This window comes from Bubalus bubalis, chromosome 22 (assembly GCF_019923935.1).
Source record: "Bubalus bubalis isolate 160015118507 breed Murrah chromosome 22, NDDB_SH_1, whole genome shotgun sequence".
NCBI classification, from domain to species: domain Eukaryota; kingdom Metazoa; phylum Chordata; class Mammalia; order Artiodactyla; family Bovidae; genus Bubalus; species Bubalus bubalis.
The window spans coordinates 31,874,965-31,895,665 of record NC_059178.1 but is presented as its reverse complement, the minus strand read 5'-3'; the positions used below and the strand labels follow the sequence as shown (position 1 = coordinate 31,895,665).

General features: G+C 43.6%; 1 long non-coding RNA gene across 1 annotated transcript in view; it reads right to left on the bottom strand.

The window, feature by feature from the left end:
* Positions 1-3,649: 3,649 nt before the first annotated feature.
* Positions 3,650-20,701, bottom strand: part of LOC102416601 — a 45,232-nt gene continuing 28,180 nt past the window's right edge. The window contains exons 2-3 of the long non-coding RNA XR_328425.3: positions 6,785-6,920; positions 3,650-5,987 (exon numbers count right to left, since the gene is read on the bottom strand). This is a non-coding gene — a long non-coding RNA (uncharacterized LOC102416601). The remainder of the gene's footprint in view (positions 5,988-6,784; positions 6,921-20,701) is intronic.

Below are 20,701 nucleotides of genomic sequence, written 5' to 3'. Positions count from 1 at the left end.
ATAAGAGAACTGGTGAAACCCTGCTAAGTCACTTCAGTCGTGTCCGACTCTGTGCGACCCCATAGACGGCAGCCCACCAGGCTCCTCCATCCCTGGGATTCTGCAGGCAAGAACACTGGAGTGGGTTGCCATTTCCTTCTCCAATGCATGAAAGTGAAAAGTGAAAGTGAAGTCATTCAGTCGTGTCCGACTCTTCGAGGCCTCATGGACTGCAGCCTACCAGGCTCCTCCATCCATGGGATTTTCCAGGCAAGAGTACTGGAGTGGGGTGCCATCGCCTTCCTAAACCAAGTTATTTTCAGCTTTCCCTGTATTCTATTCTGACTTCATCCTTCAAAGTCTATTACATCTGCTGAGTCTTTTCCGTATCCTACTCTGTTACATCTCTTTTATGGAGACTTTGTACTAAATATGGGAGAATTATTAGCCTCTCTGGAGAAGGCAATGGCACCCCACTCCAGTACTCTTGCCTGGAAAATCCCATGGATGGAGGAGCCTGGTGGGCTGCAGTCCATGGGGTCACTAAGAGTCGGACATGACTGAGTGACTTCACTTTCACTTTTCACTTTCTTGCATTGGAGAAGGAAATGGCAACCCACTCCAGTGTTCTTGCCTGGAGAATCCCAGGGACAGGGGAGCCTGGTGGGCTGCCGTCTATGGGGTTGCACAGAGTCAGACACGACTGAAGTGACTTAGCAGCAGAAGCAGCAGCAGCATTAGCCCCTCTGTCTCAGTAGCCTAAAGTTCTCATTTTGTCTACAAAATTTTCATCACACGACTTTCTAGGTAAGTTTGCTGTCTTCTAGCACATTGTCTCTGGGACAGTACTAGCTGTGGCAGTCATCTGGAATGGCTGTGCATTCTTTGTTTGTCTTCACCCCGAAGGAACTCTGGGAGAGGCTTTATAGGGCCCAGGTTTGAGCAGGAAGTGAGTAGTTTTCAGCAGTTTCCTGTGCACCCCAGGAATTCCCTGTATTTCGTCAGCAGCCTCATCCCATCTCTCCACTGCTTCTCTTTTTCATGTCCACCTTTTGTGAAATCAACAGCTATTTGTAAACGGTGAATGATAATTACTATTATCTACCCCAAGCACTTCTTGCATATTGTTCATTTTTCTCTCCAACCCGGACTGTTTACAATTTAAGATTCCCACATCACAAGCAAAGAAAGAGTTCAGAGACATTCAAGTTTTGCCAAACATCCAATGAGGGTGAGCCATGAAACTGATTTGAAGCCAGAGTTGCCTGATTCCAAAGTCTCTGCTTTCTCCAGTCTGACATGATGCTATTAAAAAGCTATTTCTTCAGCAGACTCACAAATACAGAGAACAAAGTAGAGAGGCAGGAGGGGTAACGTAGGAGTGGGAGAGTAAGAGGTACAAACTGTTGGGTGTTAAATAGGCTACACAGATGTGTTGTACAAAATAGGGGATATAGCCAATAATGGAGTACAACCTTTAAAAATTGTGTTAATTTTTTTTTTTTTTTAATGTTTGGGGCTTCCCTAATGGTTCAGTTGGTAAAGAATCTGCCAGTAACACAGGAGACCGGGGTTCAGTCCCTGGGTCGGGAAGATCCCCTGGAGAAGGAAATGGCAACCCACTCCAGTAGTCTTGCCTGGAGAATTCCATGGACAGAGGAGCTGGGCAGGCTACAATTCATGGGACCCACAGAGTCGGACAAGACTGTGTGACTAACTCTCACTTTCAAAGCAATTTTTTTAAAATACCAATTGAGTGGAAAGCAATTTAGTTTTACACCTAATAAATTATTTCAAATAGAACTATAGTTAGGTGTGGTGATTTTTCATAGGCTTGCTGTCTCAATACCAATCAGAATTTACCATGGAGTGAATCAGTATGCTCCAAAGATGCCCTTGACCAAGCAAAGCAGGGCAGGGACTAGGAGGTCTCATGACTGGGAGCGTGCTTTAATTTGGGCCGAGCTCCAGGACACCATGAAATGTCGATGATGAAAGCATGTGAAGTAAAAGTGTAGACAGAGCAATATGGTTGGCTTCCACATTAGACCCAGAGAAAAAAGTTCTCAAATGTTAGTTCATGTGCATCCCAATCATGTGGACATTTATTACACAGCAGATTTGTTAGGGGAAGCACACTGACTGAAACCGCCCATCCTGGGCAGGCCCTTTAGTAACCATTTTCATGAGCTGTTTTACTATAGGAGGTCCTGGTAAGGAACACGGAACTAATAAGTCACCACCAACCAGAAGAGTTCAGCAAAGGTTAAAAGGAAACACCATATATCCGACCACCTCCCAGAATCCTTCTCGCTGGCATCCATCTTGGCTGAACAAAGCGTGCACCACCAGGAAGGACTCTGAGTCAGAATGATTGGCTAAAGACAACCCGGAAACTAACCCCATCACCATAAAACCTGAGACTTTGCCAAGTAGCAGAGCAGTTCTCCTGGGTTCCCTTACCCTACTGCTCTCTACCCGGGTGCCCTTTCCCGATAAAATCTTTTGTTTTATCAGCATTTGTGTGTCCTCAGACAATTCATTTCCGATGTTAGACATGAGCCCAGTTTCAGGCCCTGGAAGGGGCCTTCCTGCAACAGATTCTTGGGCTCCACGGCTGGGTGATTCTATGGATGTGGATGACAGCCCACTGACCATATTTGGAAAACCACAGTCCAAGATCTCAAAACCCCATTTAGTATGCAAACAGAAAGAACTGGGAGTTGGCTGAATGTGAAGTTGATTCTCCTCTTGAACACACCGTTCATCAAATCATTTATTGAAAAAGATCTTTCTATATGAAAATCTTCTGACCTGCAGTGTTTCTAGAAGGAGTTCTGAGAAAGAAACACACACATTCTTGGAAAAGACTGAATTTAATCTTTTCAATTGAATTCAATTTACAATTTTGTAAATAAATGTATCACTGCAGAAATGGTCAAAATTCACAAGAAGCCTACTATGGATGATCTTAACACAAAGAAGAACCTTCTGTAAAGCAAAAAATTGCCTCGAATTTGTCTACTCTGAACCCTTGATATTCATTTAGATTGAATGTTCTCAAAGCAGATCACATCTGAAATCTGGTTTGTCTAAATACTTAGAAAGTCAAATTGTCTAATTATTAAGCTCTATCCTTATTTCCCAAACATGTATGAATGAGCTTTCAGGAGGGCATTCACAGTGATGTGCAGAGACGAAAAAAAGAAAAAGCAAAAACCACAATCCTCCCCTCTCCAAAAAAAAAAAAAAAAAAAAAACTTCCATTGTTCTTAAATGCCTTTTCCAAAGGGTCTACGTTTAAACTTTTTTTTTCTAATAAAGGCAATAAAAATGTTTGGGACCAATATTGCCATATAACTTGAAATTCCTTGTCTACTGAAACCCTAGCCAAAAGGCTTTCTTTAGTTTTATATTAAATTATCCCATTTGGTTGGCTGCCTTAATCAACTTAACTGATTATTTACCAGATCACCATTTCACAGTGTGCAGACACCCCATCAGGACTCTTGTGAACAGTTTCTTGGGCTCCTTTTTCCTTTTTGTCTAAACATTAATACCATCCTCCACTATATTTAAAATGGATCACCAACAAGGACCTACCATATAGCACATGGAACTCTGCTCAATGTTATGAGGCCATCTGGATGGGAGAGGGGTTTGGGGGAGAATGGATACATGTGTACGTATGGCTGAGTCCCTTCACTGTCCACCTGAAACTATCACAACATTGCTAACTGGTTATACTCCAATACAAAATAAAAAGTAAAAAAAAAAACAAAAGAGACTGTCTTCCATCTTACCTTCAGGCCCCTGCCCACAACCTCAGGTTCACAAGGCTTTGCAGCTCTGTTATTGGGTTCGTTTGAAAAAAACTTAGGAATTTCAGATTTTTCTTTCCTATTTGGGGGACAGCTGACTGGGGGGGTAGGGGGGAGAATTGGTGAGGTGACTGAACAAAATGAGTTGAACAGTTAATGCTTTAACCTTGCGTATAATTTATACAATAAACAAAGTCACATGCTCCCCTAATAATTTAGATGTAAGCAAATGTTGATTTATTCAGGAAGGCTACTGCCCGAAGCCAAGCCTGCAGCACTAAAATTTGAATTAAACTAGGACAGAAGCAGGCTAGTCTATAATAACATTTGTATAATTTTATTTTTGCCCTTGGCTCAGTTCATTTCCTCGTACAGTAGATGCATGAAATTGGTTCTTCAGCCACCTTTAGCTGATGTTCACTGATATCCAGGCAGGCAGGGAGGCAGGAGAATGCACCTTTCTTAGCTTTGTGTTTTCAATCATAAGGCCTTGAATTCCTAGGTCATTTCTGACAATGATTATCTTTCTCTGAATTGTGTTTTCGGCAAAGATCTCTGAAGAGCCTCATTTCACCTAGAGATACGGTTTTTCCCTCCTCTCCCTGTGAGGGGGCTCTTAGAACTGAGATTGTTAAATAGATGCAAATGTTGTGCTGTTTTTATTCCTTTATTCAAGCCTGGGGGCATGAAATCTGAGTTCTCATACTCTGCTTTCAGCAGTGAAATAAGGGCCGTAGGAAAGTCTTTAAACGACGGTGAAAAAATAAATATTAACTTGAAACAGTGAAGGACCAAACCCCCTCATACTATTAACCTTTGACTTAAATAAAAATTAGGAACTACATCTTACCACTTAGCACTTTTGTGAGGGACCGAGTCTCCTCTGGAGAAATCAGGTTTGAGCCAGTAAATAATTTGCGAGAGCTTCTGAAAAGTAGGCAAAGTTTTCCATCCAAACCAGGAGAAAACTTGTTTTTCTCATAGTATTTCCCTGCAGACCAACACCCCAACAGGCATACTGCACAAAAGAAAGCACTCGCAAAACCCACAATCGCTTTACACGTCTAACCATTTTTATTCAGGCTTTCAAGCAAAAGTAAGAGCTCTTTGGGGGTCAAAAGTTCTGAAATAAAGAATTTCTTCCCTTAGGTCAGGAAATCAAATATGCTAAAAACTGTCCCTAACCTTTTGTTTAGAGGGAGCTCAGAGTGGGGAAAAAATCCCCCAAATCAGAAATGAAAGAATTGGTATTTGCACTTTATGTGAAATCTGCATTTATCTCTCACTTCTTCCAGCTGAGAAGGTAAATAGCAGCCGTGGTGTTTTGGAGGCAAATATTGTTGTGTCCTATTCTTGGTAACGAAATCTGCTCCCAGGCCTGCTCCATCCCTGTCTGATTGTGCCCTGGGGCTGTCGCAGGCAGCCAAAGGAGCCTTTCAGAAAATCCAGGCCATGTTTTGACTTCATTACAAATTCCAAATAGAACAAGTTTTTGCCTGGCTTAGGCTTTGGTTATGAAAGTTTCCCACAGCTCTCGAAAATATACAGAATAATAAATGGCCGGGCAGAGAGATAGAGGAGGCAGTAATTCCATCAAAGGTTTTTGGTCACATCCTAGAGCACAATCACAGAGCCCAGAGAGCTTATGTCACTAGGACCCAGAGATAAAATGTTTTGCCTTGGGCCCGAGGTCACACATTGGGTCAAGAACTCTGAGGTTCTGTCCTTTGTTCCCCTGTGAAGGGGAGAAAGCCTCCTCTCTACCCGACCCTGGCCCCCTAGCCTTCCCTGGAGACACATTGTGAAACGTTCTCACCCCCAAGGGGTGGCTGGGAAGCTTCAAATGTTTTTCGGGCATTTCCAGCATAAAAGCAAAAATTGATGCGTTTCAGTGGGATAAGCCATGAGGCACAAAGGAAAAACCCCCACGGCGGTGGGTGTGAAGAGGAAACTTTTTATTGTCCTGCTGCGGATTTTTTTCATTTTTCTTCTTTTCCTTTTGCTAGCCTTTTTATTAAGTCAAGATGTTATAGGAAGGCACCAGTTAAATATGACATGCAAGCTTCTGAAGGCAAGCCTTTACTCCCTAGTTACAAGTGAGAACCCAGGTTGGCCATGTTCCTGATCTCCATCCTTCTTCTTCCCTTCTCCCTTGTTCCAGGTTCTTCTTCTCTCATCCTTTTTTTTCTGGAAAAAAAAAAAAAACATAATGAAACACTTTAATGACAAATTCTAGAAGGCCATACCCTATCCTCCAAGAACCCCAACTACTGATCTCATCATCTTCACAGACATGCCCTTTCTTCCTGCACATCTCTATTTTAGAAAACATGAACAAAATACTTCAAATAAGGGGTCTTCCTTTGTGGTCCAGTGGTTGAGACTCCAAGCTTCCAATGCAGGGGGTGCAGGTCTGATCCCTGGTCAGGGAACTATTATCCCACATACTGTGTGACCAAAAAAACACATTTTTTACGTGCAAAATACTTCAAATAAGTCCAACAGTGGGGCACTTACATTAGGTTTTTGTTTTTGTTTTTTTGTTTTTTTTCCCCAAAAGAGCCCGTTCACATATATGTCCCTCCCTAGAAGAAGAGTTCATTAGCTCCTTTTTGAAAAATAATTTTGTTTATTTATGTTTGGCTGTGCTGGGTCTTCATCGCTGAGAGGGCTTTTCTCCAGTTGCGGAGAGCAGAGGCTGCTCTCTAGTTGTGGTGTGTGGGCTTCTCATTGCAGTGGCTTCTCTTGCTGCAGAGCACTGCCTCCAGGGCACGCAGGCTTCAGTAGTTGGGCTCAGGGGCTCTAGAGCACAGGCACAACAGCTGTGAAGCTTCTCTGAAGCATGTGAGACTCTCCCAGACCAGGGATCTGGACCTGTCTCCTGCATTGGCTGGCAGATTCTTTATCACTGAGCCACCAGGAAACCCTCATCACTAGCTCCTTATTTTTGAAAAGCCAATAACAATAGCCTGACAATTCCTCACCCATCATGCCGACATCATTGGATTGGCGGGCTGTGGCTTCTTGACATCAAAGCCATGGATTATGGCTTTTCCATATGTGGTTCACAATCCAGTCATTGCCATCATCCACATACCATCCACTGTCCTCTTGAAACCCCTGAAGTGATCAAAGAGTCAGGCAGTGGTTGGTGATTAAAGGCTGGACCCTAAATTGCTCCCAAACTCATTTTTGAAGAGTCTTTGAACATGAACAAAATTTTATCAATGAGTTTTAACCGGGAAGAGCAAGCACTATTGTGTCTCTGTTTCCCACATTTAGTCAAACTTGTAAACTCATCCTTATGATGGCTTCCGCTGGTAGCTGGACCCAACAGAAGCATTCGATAGAATCCATAAGAAAATGATAATTCTGTTGTTCTGATTATATACCACCTGGTAGATAATATATATCTTAAATATAAAAAAAGGCACTAGTAAGTATTTGTGATTTAACCAGACTGGAATTACAGTATGAAGAGAAACTGTTACTGGGAAATCTACCAGTGGCAGGGGGCAGCAAGCCAACAAGAGTGCCTTGGTGTGTGAAAGTGCGAGTGTTAGCTGCTTAGTTGTGTGCTACTTTTTGAGACCCTATGGACTATACCCCATTAGGCTTCTCTGTCCATGGAACTCTCCAGGCAAGAATACTGGAGTGGGTAGCCCTTCCCTTCTCCAAGGGATCTTCCTGACCCAGGGATTGAACCTGTGTCTCCTGTATTGCAGATTCTTTACTGCCTGAGCCACCAGGAAAGCTCCAAGAATACTGGAATGGGTAGCCATTTCCTTCTCCAGGAGATCTGCCTGACCCAGGGGTTGAACCCAGGTCTCCTCCATTGCAGGCAGATTCTTTACATCTGAGCCACCAGGGAAGCCACCAGAAAGGCTTGTGTGTCTATATTAAGATCAAGGAAGAAACACAGCCAAGAACAAGGTGAAAAGAAGTTCATTCATTGTCTCAAGGAAATAAAGACCTCAGACTTTTCAAGTGAAAATATACCACTGGTATCAGATACTAATCACAAGGTAATTATTTTTTAAAGAGTTCCCTGAGTAAGACACAGACACCCATGACACCCTTAGGCTAATATATGCACCTAGAGACTAATTCTGCCCTTGGTTGTATGTGCGTGAGTTGTCCTTGGAGTGAATAAAAGCTGCTTTCCATGTTACTCTAGCCTCCTATTTTTTTTTTTTAATGCCACTTCAGAAGATAGGGATAAAAATGCATCAGATTAAAAAACACTCCTCAAGGGCAATTTGTATGAAAAGTTAAGCTGGGCAACATCAAACTAGGCCCCTTCCTGTAAAATACATCAAATTCAAAGAAGTACTTTTCTTTAAGTTACTAATCTTTCTAATGAATATCAGACTCCATCAGCCAAACTGCTTTTTTGGCAACAACAGTTTTTACCAATGTAAAAGACTTCAAGATGTATTAACAGAAAGTACCCAAAATATTAATCAATTGCTAAAATACTTTCCTATCCTTTGTCCAAGGAAAAATGCTTTGTTCAAGGAATTTCAAACTTTGTTCAAGGAATTCTGACATTGGAAAGGATGGTCCCTGTCAATCACGGTAATTTGGTATTGCAGGTCTTATTCCTGGGACACCCAGTCAGTGGGCACTCTGAGAGAATCCCCTCCCTGCACATTCCCTATAACAGCCCTGGAATGAATGTAACACCAGCTCATCTCCCCAACACTTCTGCATTAACCCACCTCCAGTTGCTTAAAATATCAAATGCCATGCCTGATGCTGTAGGAATTTTTTTCAAGTATAAAGAAAATTCCTAAGAATTCCCTGGTAGTCCAGTGGTTAGGACCCAGTGCTTTCACTGTAGTGACCCAGGTTCAGTCCCTAGTCTGAGAACTAAGATTCTGCAAGTCATGTGGTGTGGGGAAAAAAAAAGGAAAAAAGAAAATTCCTGACCTCATTAGACTACATTTCAGATGTCATAAATGGCCATATCTTACACCCAGCTCATGGGCCATCCAATGTTCTGTAACTCTTTTTGGAATTATATTGCAGTCAGAATTCTGCTTTCATACATGCATTCATTCATTATTTATTGAAAACCTACAATGTACCAGTCATTGCTTCTAGGAGCTAGGGTAAAGTGGTAAAGGAGACAGTTAACAACATCCCACTCTCAATGAGTTGATTTTCTACCAGGCAGAGGCATCAACAAACCAGCCACCAAATGAAGACAATCATTTCAAACAACAATAAAAGTAAAGGAAGATGACGACACAGAGTGGGCTCACAGGGATGGGAAGGTTTCCTGGGGGAGGAGAAAACATTGAGCTGAAATCTGAATCCCAAGAAAGACTCAGCTGTTGTGAATCTAAAAAGAAGATGAACTCTGTCTCTTAGTCAGAACATTTATTCATATTATTCTGTAGATTGTGTACCCTCATAACCGGAACACCTACATGATTCCAAGCAGAAATCGTAAAACCCAGGCATAAAGGCATACCTTTTACTTACCAGCAGGACAACTCCACGCATTATTTCTCAGTTGAGGGCATATTTAATTACCAAATGTTCTGTGGATGTCTTCTAAGCTGTATAGATTGCTGACTTTCAAGAATATAGACTTCTTCCTTTATCACAGAAATACCACTGTCCTTGATGAATTTGCATCTGCAATGATTCATCATTTTGTACTTTACAATTATTTAAGTTCTTCTAAATGACCAGGTACATGCAAAGCACGCTTGCTTTTATTTCATTAGATAACTAACCTCAGAGCTCCGCGAGCAATTTTAAACTTGAAAAAAAAAAAAAAATTCAGCTGTGCTGCTATTTCACTGTTCAGGCAACACACTCACCACGCCAGTCAGATTGAGAAATGATTGCCTTTGCTAGTGGCTTACAAGAAAAGACTTCAGGTCACATATTAATTTTTAAAATGTTTTTCTTAAGCCCCTTTTAGCCTTCATAGCACATTCAGAGGCCAGGTATAAAGGAATTCTTAGAATATGGTTTTATTCAATGGCATGCAAGTTTACCCCCACACCATGTCACATCTGGACACCTCCATTCTGGTTGCTTAGGTGTCTGATGGTTTGTCAGAAGGCTAGCTATAACTTAGGCGGAAAACTGGACTCCATTAAAAAAACATTAAAAGCTGAAAAGGAGGCAAGTTGATGTGGCATGGCTCCCAGCAATAAGGAAGCAAGAATGCACACTGAAGCTTAGAAATAGAAAGTGATGTCCTCATAAAAACATGGCTCCAGGCTGGTGTGCCACTAGAAATTCTTCTGTCAGTTTAGAATATTTAGCTTCAAGGGATTTCGACTTTCAAATGTATCTCTGGATGCAAAATAGGCTGCACAGGAGGAGATAGCATTGAAGAAGGAAAGACGAACTGCTCCCAATTACGATCGGTTTACGTGAAACCGAAGATTCCTTTTTTTTCCAGATAGCATATTTGATCAGAAAGCGTGCAAGTGGGATGGATGAGCTATCTCGCTGACACCGAGTGATCCGCTGGCCTTCATAACTAGAAAATCGTGCTAAGAACTGATAGGCCAAAACAATATTAAAAGCTTCAGCACTACTGGTTATCAAGGGAAACTTTCAGCCTAATTGGAAAGCTCACAGCTTCAGGCATCTGAAAAGTTTTGGTTTGGGGCTCTTCCGCGGCATTCCAATGCAGTATTTCCAATCAATAATGGGATGCTATTCAGAGCTCCATCATGAGGCTTATGAAGTCCCCTGAGTTTTGTATTTGACTTGTTAAACTGTAAAAAGAGTTGGAGAAACAAACAGAAAAGAAATATCTCAGTCCCCAGCTGCCCAAATATAAAACAATCCAATAAACAAACTCCGGTGCTCAAAGAAAACGGGAAATGGCAAAATGGAAAAGACAGACTGACGCATTTTCATGCACAAACAGTGAGCACCTTGGGTGACCTTCCTGAGTGCAATCTGTCCAGCTGGGTGTTAGGCAAAGAGCTCATCTCTCCAGGCAGATCGAATTATGTGTTAAGATTACAGTGATGCAGATTGTTCCCTAAAACCCACAGACACGAGACTTTTCCTTCCCAACAGATGTGACCTTCTCAGCCCCATTTAGCTATAAGCAGTAGGTTACGAAGGCCAATGAAAGCATATCCCCAAAAGACTCAGAAGAGTGCTTTCCTCAGAGCGACTGTCATCTGTACCTGGAAAATGTCACAATTTTCTTAGCCAACCGCCTTGCACAGAATGGAGCAACAGAATCTTCATCCCTTGGAGATGCCCATGTTTATGGAATGATGTGCCCCAGAGAACTTCCGCTGACATCACCAAGGAGTGTTGAAAGGGAACAGGTCCAGAACAAGTTCTGTACTGGGTTTTGATTTTTCTTTTCCCCCAAAGGTTCACCCAGTTGCCTTCATCAGAGGTTTGAAAGGGAACACAGGAGATCTGAGCTGTTGAGTGAGAGGTGAAGACCTGAAAATACCAATTAATATAAATACCGATAAATACTGCTGCTGCTGCTAAGTCGCATCAGTCGTGTCCAACTCTGTGCGACCCCACAGATGGAAGCCCACCAGGCTCCCCTGTCCCTGGGATTCTCCAGGCAAGAACACTGGAGTGGGTTGCCATTTCCTTCTCCAATGCATGAAAGTGAAAAGTAAAAGTGAAGTCGCTCAGTCGTGTCCGACTCTTAGCGACCACATGGACTGCAACCTACCAGGTTGCATCCTGGTATTTGCATGGATGCAACCTCCATCCATGGTATTTTCCAGGCAAGAGTACTGGAGTGGGTCGCCAGTGCCTTCTCTGATAAATACCGATAAATTAATATAAATACCGATTCAACCCAGCACTTGCCCCTGCCATTTGGTGTGAAACGTCCACTTGTGGAACCAGAGGACAAAAGCCTCCTTTGTGTCCAGGGTAAGAGAGAGACAGACCTCAGCGTGAACCTAAAGAGACCTTTTGGGACTTCCCTGGTGGCTCAGTGGTGGAGACTCCACCTGCAGCAGATATGTGTTCGATCCCTGGCCCAGGAAGAGCCCACATACCTCGGAGCAACTAAGCCCGTGTGCCACAACTACCGCACCTGTGCTCTAGAGCCTGGGAGGTGGAACTACTAAAACCCGGGCACCCTAGAGCCTGTGCTCAGCAATAAGAGAAGCCACCGCAATGAGAAGCCCGCTCACCACAGTGAAGAGAAGCCGCCACTCACCGCAACTAGAGAAGGCCTGTGCAGCAAAAAAGACCCTGCATAGCCAAAATTAAATAAATAAAATTACTTTTTAAAGAGACACATCTTTACCCACACTTTAATATTTCTGAAATCAAAATACATCTTACCATCACCGTTAGCCACCAGTAGCTGGCCACAGTTATCACTGCCTTTAGACCGGCATAAAACATGTGAAGTGACTCAGAGGGGAATCCTAGAGACAGTAGAGGAAGCTTTTAGGAAATGCTCCATCACCAGTGCTTTTGATGGCACAGAGGACAAGCCTGAACAGCAAAACATGAAGATTACAGACTCCAAGTAGGAAACTAATTCATAAGAACCACATTCTGAAAATGAAGTTTTGTAAATTCCTCAGCCAATGTATTTCATTTTTAGTTTGCCTTTTACATATGCACAAGAGATATATAGGGGCAAAATCAATGCCAAAATAAGTACAAGAACCTTTCCAGGGACTTCCCTGGGGGTCCAGTGGTTAAGATTTCACCTTCCAATGCATGGGATGCAGGTTCAACCCCTGGTTGGCGAGCTAAGATCCCACATGCCTTGGGGTAAAAAAAAAAAAAAAAAAAGAGAGACATAAAACAGAAGCAGTATTGTAACAAATTCACTAAAGACTTTAAAAAATGGTCCACATCAAAGAAAACTTGAAAAAAAAAAAAACCTTTCCAATAAAAATTCTAAGGCATAAAAAAAAATCATGGTGCTGCAGTTATAGGAGTAATTTTTGTTTTCTTCAGTTCAGTTCAGTCGCTCAGTCGTGTCTGACTCTTTGCAACCCCATGAATCGCAGCACGCCAGGCCTCCTTGTCCATCACCAACTCCCGGAGTTCACTCAGACTCATGTCCATCGAGTCAGTGATGCCATCCAGCCATCTCATCCTCTGCCGTCCCCTTCTCCTCCTGCCCCCAATCCCTCCCAGCATCAGGGTCTTTTCCAATGAGTCAACTCTTCGCATGAGGTGGCCAAAGTACTGGAGCTTCAGCTTCAGCATCATTCCTTCCAAAGAAAGAAGTCTGATCTCCTTCAGAATGGACTGAGTGGATCTCCTTGCAGTCCAAGGGACTCTCAAGAGTCTTCTCCAACACCACAGTTCAAAAGCATCAATTCTTCGGCGCTCAGCCTTCTTCATTGTCCAACTCTCACATCCATACATGACCATAGGAAGAGCCATAGCCTTGACTAGACGGACCTTTGTTGGCAAAGTAATGTCTCTGCTTTTGAATATGCTATCTAGGTTGGTCATAACTTTCCTTCCAAGGAGTAAGCGTCTTTTAATTTCATGGCTGCAGTCACCATCTGCAGTGATTTTGGATTTGTTTTCTTGGTGGAACATAAAACCATAGTGGGTCTTACAACCTATGATACCTGAACTTCACTGAAACACAATAGTTTACTTAACAACCTGGAACTTCACATCTCTGTTCTGAAAAAGGTCCTAAGAGAGATGAAGGCTGACCCCAGTAGCTGGCTCCAAGATGAATTCACAGAGGTCTATGTGATACACGATCTATGCCCAGTCGATGGCGATATTACTCTCTAGCCATTTATCTGCTTCAACCACAATACAAATACCACAAACAAACTCATTTGCTCAGCCCAGCATGCTTTCCTGTTTTCATTTAGCTTGTCAACTCTGTACCATGTGGACAAAACTCCACAGACATCAACAAAGCTTTGATGACAAGAGTACTTTTTGGTGATCATCTGTGAAGCAAATGAAATGAAATGATTACCTGATTCAGTGTTTTAATGATAGAATGACTGTAACATGAAATCCAATTGTTCTAAATGCCACTCCAGAAAAAAAAACAGAAAAAGATACACTAATCTCAAGGTGGGTTGTGTAAGGTGCTCAGTTGCTTGGTCATGCCTCACTCTTTGTGACTCCATGGTCTGTAGCCCGCCAGTCTCCTCTGTCCATGGGATTTTCCAGGCAAGAATACTAGAGTGGGTTGCCTTTTCTTTCTCCAGGGGATCTTTCCCGACCCAGGGATTTAACCCTGGTCTCTTGCATTGGCAGGAGGATTCTTTACCACTGTGCTACCTGGGAAGCCCAAGGTAGGTAGAGGAAATTGCTTTAAACTTTTTTCACTAAAATAATTTTTTAAACTTTGACCATCAGATTATAAGCCAACTAAAACACTTAAATATCTTTAAGTTGAATGGCTGAGCAACCATTATTTTTCTGATTCTAAATGTCTCTCAAAAAAAAAAAAGTAATAAGCACATCAGCAATCTTCAATTGGGACTAAAATTTCTAAAATTAACTTTAATTTTGACTTGATTCTTTTTTCCTTCTTGAAAATCCATTTTTAAATAGCCACTTCTTTGTCAGTGAATACACAGAGAACCCATTGGCTTCCCCACTATTTTCTTTCTTTCCTTATTCGTATTTTCCTGCCCAAATCCTCAAAATGATCCTGTGGATATCTGCTTTCTGCTTCATTGAGGCCACCATTAGTGGAGTCAGAATACAGAGGCAAAAAAAAACTAGCCAATTTAAGCCTTAACGAATGTGCAACTTGCACTTTTAAAGGGGTAAGTGGCTATTGAGAGAGAGAGAAAAATCAAAATAGAGCATGTCAAGATAAATCAGCAACAGTTAATGCAGTCTAAGATGCATGGCAATTATACTTTTAAAAGGGGCTTCTCAGGTGGCTCAGTGGTAAAGATTCAGTCAGTTCAGTTGCTCAGTCGTGTCCAACTTTTTGTGACCCCATGGACTGCAGCACACCAGGCTTCCCTGTCCATCATTAACTTCCGGAGCTTGCTCAAACTCATGTTCATCTGGTCGTTGATGCCATCCAACCATCTCATCCTCTGTTGTCCCCTTCTCCTCCTGCCTCCACCGGTGGTAAGGAATCTGCCTGCAAATACAGAAGGTACAAGAGACCTGGGTTCGATCCCTGGATGGGGAAGATCCCCTGAAGGAAGAAATGGTAACCCACTTTAGTATTCTTGCCTGGAAAACCTGACAGACAGACGAGCCTAGTGGGCTACAGTCCATAGGACGGCAAAGAGTCAAACATGACTTAGCAACTGAGCATGCACACGCACATACTTTTTACTAGCATTCAGATAAAAGGTGTTGACACTTATTGAGCCTTTATTATACCAGCTACTAAGTGTTGTGTATATAGACACTTATTTAATCCTTATCTATCCTTCTAAGTAGATACTATTATGATCACCCCAACAGTTGAGGAACCTGAGGCAAAGAGAAGTTAAATGGCTTGCCCAAGGTCAGACATTAAATAGAGCTGAGATTCAAACCCTAGCAGGTTGACCTCAACATGCAACCACTGTGCTACATATTTATGATTCTAAGTTGTATATTTTTTTTCCACGTGACGGTCTTACAATCAATGATTGTCATAGTTTAAGTGGCTACATTCTTTTTTTGTGTGGGGGACATAAAATATGTCTTAAAATTGATGTCATCTTGGATTCTATGAAATGGTGTATTGCTTCATTGAGTGGAGAAGCTCTGGTTTCTACTGAAAGGTCTCAAACAAAAGGCCCTTCACAATCCAGGAGACTGATGCCAACAATAGGGGCCAGAGTATGAAATTGCAAGGCCTGGAAACTTTCTTGTGTTGTCAGGAAGAAGGCAGCAGCAGGAAGCTAATCCTCCTGTATGCTGGGTAGCAAAGGCAGCCTTGAGGGGTTGAGACTAGATCAAGGCAGCCCTGGAGGGCTGTTTGCCTTCCTTCTCACCTAGAAGGTGTGGGTGTGTGAGACTCCTGAAATGCATTCTCACTGATAAAGCTGAAAGACTGGCCAAAGTTCACAAAACAAAGGCTCAGAAGCAAATTAAAAGTCAGAATACAGGTATATCCCTCAAAGGAAGTTTGTTAGTTGCTCATTTGTGTCGGACTCTTTGTGACCCCATGGACTGTAGTCCGTCAGGCTCCTCTGTCCATGGAATTTTCCAGGCAAGAATATTGGAGCGGGCTGCCATGCCCTTCTCCACGGGATCTTCCTGACCCAGGAATCAAACCCTTGTCTCCTGCATTGGCAGGCAGATTCTTTACCATCTGAGCCACCAGGGAAGCTGGGGGCTTTGACAATTAAAATTGTTGAAGACGATGCTAGTTCAGTTCTCTCTGGGGCACTGATCACAATATAGGATGATAAGAACATGCTGACTCGGCACAGGGACTCTTCTCTGCACAGGGGCAGAGGCTGTCTAACAGGCCCGGCTGCGGGCAGCCACATCCCCATCAGAGACAAGTTTGATGCTGTCATTGAGGGTGACTCCCAAGAGAAAGTTTAGGACGGTGAACTTGAGGGAAAAGGGCAAAATCCAGGAATAAGAAGAAAATGGTGAATAGCAAGCTGAAGGGCAAAGTTAAGACGCCGCTGAGCACAAAACCGGAATCTGCAAGAAAGACCGAGAGGGGAAGCTGTCAGACAGAAAAGTGTGTGGATTTATGAAAGCAGCCTGGCCAAACCGCGGGCTTCATCAGAAACTAATGAAACAGAGGAATCCCACCCCCCAACACCACCCCCTCTGCTGCCCTGCTCCGTTACCGTCCCTAATCAAAAGAACTGACGAATAAAATCAGAGATCGTGACAATTTGAAGGAGAAAAACAGAAGACAGAGGGGGAGGGTCTGGCAAGGGGAGAAACAGGATCGTACGTTTGAAGACAGAATCCTACAGGTAAGACTGGGGGCAAGAGTTTCCAATTACAGACAAGGGCGAAAATGGCAGAGAAGATATGAAATAATCGTATTTGTGTTTGTTCTGTACGGAAAATGAGGCTCTTCCTACCTCAAGGACAATTTTCACAGAAAGCAAGATGGGCTGTGAGCAAGGATGGGGGTTCTCACCACGTAGTGGTGCGACCCCCACCAAGCGGATCCGCTCGCGGTCATAGCGCCCCCGGGAGGCCGGACCCCGCACTGCAGCCACAAGGAGGCCTGGCCCTGACGCCCGCGGGTCCCTCACAGACTAACACACGCACCCAGGACCCACACACAGCGCGCACGCGCGCGCACACACACACACACACACACACACACACACACACGTCTCCTCTTTGGTCAGAAGCTACTCTACAATTCTCTGATTTTTACCCCCTGCTCATTCCAGTCCATGCTACATTCTGTCTGATACATCTGAAAAATTCCATTTTCTCTGCCCTTCCTACCACCCCAAGGTGGCCTCAGATTGCATCGTAAGCTAGCACTGAAATATTACACATGATCTTCACCGACCTACCTTGATGCCCCATCCCCTCCCACAATTCTCTCAAATCCTCGGTTCAGCTGCCTGGATCCCAAGGTCCCAGTCTGCTCTGCTCTGCTGGCTTGCTTCTCTCCACTGGTCCAACTACCTCATGTCTTTTAACTCTGCTCAATGTTATGTGGCAGCCTGGATGGGAGAGGAGTATGGGGGAGAATGGATACATGTATATGTACGGCTGAGTCCCTTTGCTGTTCACCTGAAACCATCAGAACATTGTTAATCAGCTATATGTATGTGTGTTTGTGCTAAGTCGCTTCAGTTGTGTCCGACTCTTTGTGACCCTATGGACCATGGCCTGCCAGGCTCCTCTGTCCGTGGGATTCTCCAGCAAGAATACTGGAGTGGGTTGCCATGCCCTCCTCCAGGGATCTTCCCAACCCAGGGATCAAACCCATGTCTCTTACGACTGCTGCACTGGCCGACGGGTTCTTTACCACTAGCACCACCTGGGAAGCCCCAGTTGGCTATATCCCAATACAAAATAAAAAGTAAAAAAAAAAAAAATTCACTTTTTTTTTTTTTAACTGCTTTATTGAGATTTCGTTCACATACCATGTACTTCGCTAGTTTAAAGCATACAGTCATTTGGTACATTTGCAATGTTGGGCAACCACCACCACTAATTCCAGGGTATTTTCATCACCCCCAAAAGGAAACTCAGATCCATTAGCAATTATTCTTCTTTCATCACCATCCACACTGTCTCCTGATAGCCACAAACCTACTTTGGCTTCTATGGATGATCCACCTGTTCTGGACATTTCACACAAATGGAATCATAAATCACATAAATGGATCTTTGTGCCTGGCTTCTTTCGTCTGGATTTCAAGGTTCACTCATATTTTAGTGTGTATTAGTACTTCTTTTTTTTTCTGTTACAGAATAATATTTCACTGTGTGGATATACGACATTATGTTCATCCATTCATCATTGATGGACATTTCCTTGTTTCTAATTTGAAGCTGTTAAGAATAATGGTGTTCTGAATATTTGTGTATGTGTTTGTGCGTATATATGTTTTCATTTCTCTTGGAGTGGAATAGCTTGGTCCTATGGTAACTCTATGCTTAATATTTTAGAAACCTGCCAGACTGTTTTCCAAAGTGGCTGCACTATTTTACATCCCCATGGGGCTTCCTGGTAGCTCAGCTGGTAAAGAATCTGCCTGCAATGCAGGAGACCATGGTTCAATTCCTGAGTCGGGAACATCTGCTGGAGAGGGGATAGCTACCCACTCCAGTATTCTTGGCTTCCCTGGTGGGTCAGCTGGTAAAGAATCTACCTGCAATGCAGGAGACCTGGGTTCAATCCCTGGATTGTGAGTTGAGAAGGGAATGGCGACCCACTCCAGTATTCTGGCCTGGAGAATTCCATGAACTGTATAGTCTATGGGGTTCCAAAGAGTCATACACGACTGAGCAACTTTCACTCACTCATAACCAGTATATGAAGGCTCCAATTTCCCCACACCCTTGATAACACTTGTGATTACTTGAGATTCACCTTTAACAAGAAATATATATATATATATATATATATATATATATATATGACCAATTTGCTGATATTTCTAACTATGTGGCAGAGTCTGTGCTTAGTGATCTATATATATTATCTGCTTAACCTTCAAAATACCTGAGAAGCAAATATTTTCTTTTTGCGAATGAGGTGATCAAGCATTAGAATTTAGTGACCAAAGCTATGGTAATGGTTCAAGGACTCATGTCTCCAAAGCTCACTTTCAAATACAACTCTAGATAGCCCCCCAAGATGCCTTTACAAGTCAACTCCAGCCCCTGAGACCATTCTTCTGAACACAGAGCGAGTTGGTAATGGTTTGCATACCACCTTGATGGTTCTCTGGTTGTCTGCTGTATAAAATATTATTTTCCCAATAGACAATAAACACTGTTGGCTGGAATTACTTTCCCTCCATTTTGTGCTGGGGAAATAAAATGTTTAATAAACACTCTATGAGTTGACAGAATTTTTTGAGAATTTTTTCGTTTGATTTCTTTTTTTCTGAGAAGTCATACCGTTTCCCTTTTGGCTTGTTTCCATGATGTCTGAGTGAAGCAAGAAGGAATAGATCGTGACGATGCTCACACTCATACCTCACATACTGCTAGAAACTGCAGAAATGTGTGTTATAGAGAGCATCACCTGTTTTCTTTAAAAAAAAAGAAAGAAAGAAACAACACTTTTTAATAGAAAACCTCGACTTTTCCTTTGGAATCCAATACACACACATACACACTCACCCCACTGCCTACATAAAAATATACCATGCAGGAGGAGCCAAGATGGCGGAGGAGTAGGACGGGGAGAACACTTTCTCCCCCACAAATTCATAAAAAAAGCATTTAAACGTCGAGTAAATTCCACAAAACAACTTCTGAATGCCGGCAGAGGACATCAGGCACCCAGAAAAGCAACCCAACTCTTCGAAAGGAGGTAGGAAAAAATATAAAAGACAAAAAAAGAGACAAAAGAGGGAGGGACGGAGTTCCGTCCCGGGAAGGGAGTCTTAAAAAGAGAGAAGTTTCCAAACACCAGGAAACCTTCTCACTGCCGAATCTGTGCCGAGCTTTGGAAGCACAGAGGGCAACATAAAAGGGAGGGGAAAAAAAAAACAAACAATTAAAAATCGCAGATTGTGAGCCCTACGGTAACTCCCCCAGCGGAGAAGCAGCGCAGACGCCTGCACACGGCATTAGCAAGCGGGGGCTGGGCAGGGAAGCGCGGCACGGGCTGTGTCCCTTAGAGTAAGAATCGGGCCCGAATGTCCTGAGTGCTATCTGAGCGAAATAACTTGGGCTAGCAAACCAGACTGTGGGATATCTACCACGCGAAAAGCCAGCCCTAACCTAAGACACCGCCAGGCCCACGCACAGAACAAAGGACTGAACAGAGATAGCCGGCTGCAGACCTTCCCCCTCCGGTGACAGGCAGCCAGAGCCGTAAGGGGGCAATCGCAGCCCAAGAGAGACACTATCTATAAAACTGTAAGCAGGCTTCTTTGCTAACTAAAACTTCTTGGGGGTCTGGACGGTCAACATCTGCCTGAGAAGGTGCGCCGGTTTTACACCCAGATAACCGAGTGGCGGGGAGGCGATAGGTCGCAGCATTGGCGCCCGCCAAACACATCACCTGAGCTGCTCGGATCTGGGAAGAGCACAAAACGCAGGCCCAACCGAGTCTGCGCCTCTGAGGACTACCCGAGTGCCTGAACCTGAGCGGCTTGGACCTGGGAGCTCAGCCCAGGGCCGGCCTCTGATTGTTCCCGGCGGAACAACCTAGAGCCCGAGCAGTGTGGGCAGGGAGGCTACACGCGCCGTGAGCGGGGGCAGACCCAGTGTGGCTGAGGCACTGCGAGCGCACGCCAGTGTTATCTGTTTGCAGCATCCCTCCCTCCCTCCCCACAGCGCGGCTGAACAAG